Raw genomic sequence first — 7,638 nt, forward strand, 5'->3', positions numbered from 1 at the left:
CTCCTCCTGGCCGAAGAAGAAGGCCCAAAACAGGACCTTTCTCAGACACTGTGTTGCTTTGGCAGTTCCCAGGTGGTACAGACTCTCACCTAAGCAGACTAAATTCCTAAGTTCCTTGGAGTCCCGGGACCAAGATGGCGACCGCTGCTGCTGTGGCTTAGGCCGCCTCCCCAGCCGGGCGGGCACCTGTCCTCCGGTCCGGACGGTGGCTGGCTGTCCCCGGCCCACAAAGGGTGCTGCCTCAGCGCCTCTGTGCTTCCGCCTGTTCCAGAAGCTGTCAGGTTCTCTGGCGCACCCTCTCACCTGTTCAGACTAATTTCCTAAGTTCGGCAGGTCCCGGACCAAGATGGCGACCGCTGCTGCTGTGGCTTAGGTCGCCTCCCCAGCCGGGCCTTAGGTCGCCTCCCCAGCCGGGCCGCCATCATCCTTAATTGCTTTCCACCTTATTTATCGAAGCAGTGTCTCTCATTTGAACCCAGAGCTCACTAGTCGAGCCCGTGAGCTTGCTTTGGGCATTCACACCTCTACCTTCTCAGTACTGGAATCCCAGGAGTGCCACTACACTCACCAAGCATTTATGTGGGCACTAGGGATCTGAACTCTGGACCTCACCCTTGCTGGGCAAGCACTTTTACCTGCTGAGCCATCTCTCCAATCCTTGATTTAGTCTTCTTTCTGTGTGCTTAGTTCTGAGTAATTTGTCACACAGAGCTTCGTGTGACCACTACCACAGTCAACACACCAACCTGTTTCATCACCGTAAAGACTACCCATGGTGCTCTTCTGTAACTATTGTCTTTTTAAATGTTTTAATTTTTTTAATTTTTAATTTTTTGGTTATCAGATAGTCTTTTATTGAAATATTTTCTTGTTGCTTCTTAACTAGCTGGGCACTCCACTGCACCACTGTTGATGTCATCTATGATGTCATGAGGGTGGTGGCCATCCACATTGCAGCCCACAGACTGTGCAGTACCCAGGATCTCCTTGATAGTTCCAGAAAGTTCTCTAGCCAAAGACCGGTGTCTCATCTGCCGGGCAATGTTGATAATCTCATCAAAAGTAATGTTCCCACTGTGTTTAATGTTCTTCTGCTTCTTCCTGTCTCTTGGTGGCTCTTTGAGGGCTTTGATGATCAGGGCTGAGGCAGAGGGCACCACCTCGATCTGGGCCTGTCTGTTCTGGATGGTCAGTTTCACTGTAATTCTGAGACCTTTCCAGTCACCGGTAGCCTTGGCAATGTCTTCACCAACTTTTTTTGGAGACAGACCCAGAGGACCTATCTTAGGGGTCAAGGCAGATGTGGCGCCCACCTCTTCTCCGATGCACCTCAAGTACACGATTTTGATCTCGTTGGGGGCGAACTTGGGCGGCATGATGGAGGCAACCGGTGTTGGATGAACCCGGATTCGGGACGACCAAAGAAAGATGCACCTTAGCCTCCTCCGAGCCGAAAGCCGAAAAGCAACTATTGTCTTTTGACTCCTCTAAGTTGGATTCTATTCTGTATCTCTATTACTATTCCAACAATTTTATAGATCCAGCACTTAGGAATCTAAGGCAAGAGGGTTGTGAGCCTTGGCTACCCAGCGAAATCCAGTCTCAAAACAAGAGAGCAGTGCATAAAGAGCCTGAGAAGAGATGCAGGCTTTTGAGATCGGCTGGTTTCTCCCTTGGCATGATTCTCCAGTTCTGCCTGGGTTGTCCTCCTGGCCCGACGGAGCTGTGTGATCTGGGCATGTAGTTTAACTTCTTCGTCTCAGTTTCCATTCAATCCTGGGTCCACCTGCCTCCCCCAGTCTCCCTGTTTCCACAGCATCATCTGTTTTCCCTGAAGTCAAGAGGAGCCCGTTCCACAGGCTGCTGTCTATTTCCCGTGGAACTCCAGAGCAGGGCTGGGACCAAGAGCTTTGGAACCTCAGCCTTTTCAGTCAATAAAGTACAAGGAGACACACTGCGGCCATCTCTCCATACCCACAGGGGATTGGCTTCAGGGTTTGACCACAGAGAATGAAATTCACAGATGTTCTAGTCCCTTATAGACAATGGCAGAGTATTTGCACCTATGGTTTTCCTCCAATAACTGAATCATCTTTAGGTAGCATGTAAATGATATATAAATAATTACTACAGCAAGGGGAAAAGTCTATACCTGCTCAGCAGACTTCCCAGTTATTTTCTTTCTTTTCTTTTTTTAAAAGATTTTTATTTATTTATTTGTTTGTTTGTTTGTTTGTTTGTTTATTTTATGTGAGTACACTGTTGCTGTCTTCAGACACACAAAAAGAGGGCATTGGATGCCCATTACAGATGGTTGTGAGCCACCATGTGTTTGCTGGGAATTGAACTCAGGACCTCTGGAAAAGCAGTTAGTTTACTTAACTGCTGAGCCATCCCTCCAACCCCCACCCCCCCCCCCCCCAGTTAATTTAATAGTTTCAGGCCATAGAGTGTTAAATCCTGACACTGGGAAACCTAGATACAGAAGGCCGACTGTTCCTTAGAAACATCAGTTAGGCAGTTTTGATATCTGGGCTTTGTCATAGGTTTTTCTTTTGTTAGATATAACATTGCATATGTTACAGAACCATCATTGTTAACAGTTCATTTCTACTGTGTGTGCGTGTGAGAGAGGTTGTGTGCACGCATGTATGCAAACACATGAAAGCTGGAGGTCAGCACCAGGCATCTCGATTGTTCTCTATGTTTTGAGACAAGGTCTCTCCTCTGAGCCCAGAACTCACTGTTTTGACTAGACAAGTTGTCAAGCAAGCCCTCCTCACCCTGCTTCCCCAGTGTTGCAATGCACCACATACACCACAGAGCCCAGGTTTTCCATGGGTGTTGGGGATTTGAACTCGGGTCCTTGCGCTTACGTGGCAAGTCTTTTCCAATTGAGCCTCTCCCAAGCCTCTCTTTCTTTCTTTCTTTCTTTCTTTCTTTCTTTCTTTCTTTCTTTCTTTCTTTCTTTCTTTCTTTCTTTCCTTTTGTCCTACTAATTTTTTTCTCCTTCATCCATCAAGATGTATACTTTAGTAGCGTTTACTTACCTTTTTTGAGGTCACCTGATTTAGCTTTACTTTGAGTCTACTGCTGTGCGTGCCAGTTGGCAGATCATCTGAGGCTACCATGTCTATAAAGTATTTTTGAAAGTTCACAGAGCTGACAGCAAAGCCTCCTTGACCACTCAAAACTAGGACCTTCCTCTGCATCTCTTCGTGACCTTCCCTATTTTTACCTTCACACTGTCATCTCTTGACACATCATGTATTTGTTGGTCTACGGCCCTCCTTCCCCCTTTGGAACACAGTCTTCAGGAAAGAAGACGCCTCTCTGTGTATTCCCTGCCTTGTTCCTGGTACCTAAGGTGCTCTCCGATGTGCTGAGGTGTTGATAGAGTAAATGAGCGAAACAGAGGAGAAGGCATGAATGGAGAAGGGAGAGAGCAAGGGCAGTCTATTCTTGGAGTTGTCGAAGAGATGACATCTCAAACAGGAAGCCCAGATATGTCAAAGATCTTGAGCCACACAGTAAAGGTGCAAAGGCTTCCAGAAAGAAGATGGCTGTGACAGTTACAAGCACTGAGCAACAGCACCTCTGCATGGTGGGACATCTTGCACTCCACGAACTTGGGTATGCAAGAAACCTAGGGTGCTTTCTGTACCTCACTTTGATTCTGACCAGATAAAAGCATTTAACAGCTTTAAGCGCACTTTGCCCCACCTTTCCCCAGAGGTGAAGGGGCGGAAGTTTGCGTACATACTTCTGTGGTGGGGGAAGGGTACTTATTTATCCAAAGATGGTTGAGGCAATGCTTTTCTGCTCTGTGTAGGCTGGAGACGCAGGCCAGTGTTCCCAGACTACCTCAGATCTGTCACTTCTTTCTCACCTATGGGGTTCAGTGACGAGGCACCCCACCCCCGCGCCCCCCAGCCTTGTTCTGCTTTTCACTGTGCCTGTAATTTCTGTTCTCGATTCCATGGTTTGTTTCGGTTCTTGATTCTCAGGCCTAATGTAAGCTCGTGCGTCTAGTTCTTAGGACTTGCTGTTTGGTAGTGGAATGGGGTAGTTTGGTGTAAAGACGCCTACCCTCTACTTTCTCATCCCGAAGGCCATGGGGACATTTTCTCAGTAAGACATCACACTATCCACGCTAGCTGTTTTCTCCTGAATCAAATGACCTGTTGGTGTGATGGATATAATTCATTAAGTTAAATATAATTTATTACATATGGTTTAACTTAAACAGTGAGTCTATGAGATTCATAATACAGCATTAGTACCCAGAATTCTTTTACGATAAACAAATAATTCAGGGCTGGAGAGATGGCTCAGTGGTTAAAGGCACTGACTGCTCTTCAAGAGGTCCCAGGTTCAATTCTCAATGCCCGCACGTTGGCTCACAATTGTCTACAACTATAAGATCTGACACTTTCGCCGGGCAGTGGTGGCACACGCCTTTGATCCCAGCACTTGGGAGGCAGAGGCAGGCAGATTTCTGAATTTGAGGCCAGCCTGGTCTACAGAGTGAGTTCCAGGACAGCCAGGACTACACAGAGAAACCCTGTCTCAAAAAAACAACAAAAACAAACAAAACAAAAACAAACAAACAAAAGATCTGACACTTTCACACAGACACACGTGCAGGCAAAACACCAATGTTCTAAAATAAAAACAAATAAATTGTAACATATAATTCAAATAGTTCCCTTTGAATAGGTAAGTCCTACAATCGAAGCCCCCGAATCTTGTGAAGGGAGAGTTCACAATATTATTTGTCAAGGTTCTATAACAAAGCTGAGGTATTCTAATATGATATTTAAAAGGAGGAGACACCTGAAGTAGTAACTATCAGTGCATGTCAACATCATCTGCAGAGTCTCCCTAAGGCTCACAAGCACGACCCCCACTCCTAAAGACTCAGTCTGGAGAGCTTCCCTGTAAGACCTGGGCGTACATTGCTCTTGACCGCAGCTAAACTCCAGCTCTGTCATCTGTCTTGTTCATGGAGAGACTAAAGCTCAGAAAAAATCAAACATGTTGTCTGAACTCTCCCCCAAGAGAAGGGTTCATCAGAGTCATTGCATCAAACTCTGTTTCCGAAACCAGAGGAAGGTTTCTTTCCACGAGGTTGCTTCAGAGGCATTACCGAAATCAGTGCTCGGCCCCCCTCTCCCTGATTACTCTGCAAGTGAAAACCATGAAGAGAGTCTCAGTTCCTGCTGGAATCACCCCTTCCGTGTCCAGGTCAGTAGCTCTCAAAGGTCGAGTTTACACTTCAGCAGAATGAGTTGCTAATGAAGAAGGTGTCTTCCCACCCTTTCCAGGAGGAGGCTCAAGTCTGTGACGTGGGTTGAGGTATGCGATGGTAGCAGTGGTGGTCAGGAGAAGGTCAAGAGAGCAGAAAACCCCAATCTGTCCTAAATAGCTCAGACTAATGGGACCAGATCTGGGAGGCCCTCAATACACAGATAGGGCATATTGGCTTAGTTCCCTCCAAGCACAGGCAGGAAAGGAGGCCTTGTGACATGCGATGTCTTCCTCATTGATGTCACGTTCCAGATAAACAGAAACTGTCCTCCAGCCCAAGCAATGACACACACCTAGTCATTGCCACTCAGGGGCCTAAACAGGAGGATCATTTGAGAAACTCAAAGCATTCTGGGTAACATAACCAGACTCTATCTCAAAAACAAAACCAGAACAATCTTGTTTCCAAGCTGTTACTTGTACATCCCCAATATCATCGACTTTCTCAAGAGACAAGGCAAACTTGCAGTCTTGACCTCACTTAACACCTGTTAGTTCACTTGGGCCCCATGACCTCTGAGAAATCTGATGTGGTTACCCATTCACACAAGTACTATTCGTGAACTGCTCTAGGCCTGGTGAGCACAGACAATCTAGCCATTGTCTTGCAGACCTCGCTCGCTGGTACAAAGCCACAAACCCTGGTGATTGCAAAGTTGAAAAAGGTGTCATGAAAGAATTGTGACCGAGGCTCAATTTAGATTGTGCTGGAAAGCGGTGATCCAGAAAGGCCTTTGTGAGCAGGTAGAATCTAATGTGATATCTCAATGGATAGTGGGACTTGCCCTTCAAAAGGCAAGGGGAGGTAGTATTCCAGGCAGAAAGGCTCAGCAGGAGGAAAAGAATCAGCGGTGGGAAGCACTAGGGTACACAGTCTCCAGACCCAAAAGAAGGTGAAACACTGTCTAGAATTGCTGAGCTTGTGAGTGAGCAGTGCTAAGTAGGGCCATGTGCATGTTTGTGTTTGTGTAAGCATGTATACATGTGTGTGTGCATGTACAAGTGCACATATACGTGTGTGAACATGTATATGTGCATGTTTTCATGCATGTGTACTTGTGCAAGTACACACGCATGTGTGTGCATGTGGACATGTGTATGTGCGTGTGTGTGTGCACATTTCCATTTATGTGTGCATGTGCAAGCACACATATATGTGTGTGTGAATATGCGTGTGTATATGTGTGCATGTTTTCATGCATATGTGCGTGTACAAGTGCACATGTTTGTATATACAGTGCATGCATACTAGCAATAATAAAATTAAAACCTTAAAAAGATACATTTTGTAAGTTGATAGACTCTGATACAATAGGCTGGGAGCTGTCAGGTAGAGTCTGATTCCAGCTTAAGCAATTGCATGATCCAAATATCTCACTTTCTGTTGGACAGTGCCTGGCTTTTTATCAGTTCTTGTCTTCTGCCTTGGCTGGAAGGTGAAGGTGACCAGGCCACCAGACAAGATAAAACAAAATTTCTCAGGAACCTGCTTTAGTTCTTTTTCTTGAGAATAAGTTACTATTTTGTCTCTGCACTGGACACACCTCAGTTTCGCTATGATACAACTCTAGTTGAATTGATTTTCACTTATCTTAGTCAGTGTGCCTGTTCAGTCTGAGCACTCATCCTTTGATTCCAGTAAATTCTCTGGTGAGGTCTTCTAGTGTATCATCTTTTCCCATCATGTCCATCTGTCCATCCTGTCCATCTTCCTCATTCTCCACATCCTTCCCATCCTCCCTATCCTCCCCATCCTTCCCATTCTTCCCATCCTTCCCATCTTCTCCATCCTCCCCATCATCTCCATCCTCCCCATCTTCTTCATTCTCCTCATCTTCTCCATCCTCCCCATCTTTTCCATCCTTCCCATTCTTCCCATCCTCCCCATCATCTCTATCCTCCTCATCTTCTCCATCCTTCCCATCATCCCTATCTTCTCCATCCTCCCCATCCTCTCCATCTTCCCCATCTTCTCCATACTCCCCTTCTCTATACTCCCCATCTTCTCCACCCTCCTCATTCTTCCCATTTTCTCCATCCTTCACATCCTCTCCATCCTCTCCTTTGGATTCTTATTGGGGTTATACCAGATCTTCTCCTTCTTTTATTCAAATATTTCTTTCAACTCTCTTGGACTGTTCTACCATCATCAGTTCTTAGACTATACCCCACCATTTGCTCCTGGGTCTCTCTCATTGCCATCTCCTGTGGTTGGTGCACAGTAGCCTTTATACTCCTGCAGTGATATAGTCCAGATATCACAGGGTAACACTCACAGTCCACACTCAGTTTAGGGTTTATAAAACCTCATCCTTGATGACATCCAGA

General features: G+C 46.1%; 1 pseudogene; it reads right to left on the minus strand.

The window, feature by feature from the left end:
• Rpl12-ps1 (ribosomal protein L12, pseudogene 1) lies at positions 835-1,465 on the minus strand (annotated as a pseudogene).

The sequence above is a fragment of the Mus musculus genome, chromosome 1, assembly GCF_000001635.26.
Source record: "Mus musculus strain C57BL/6J chromosome 1, GRCm38.p6 C57BL/6J".
Classification (NCBI taxonomy): Eukaryota; Metazoa; Chordata; class Mammalia; order Rodentia; family Muridae; genus Mus; species Mus musculus.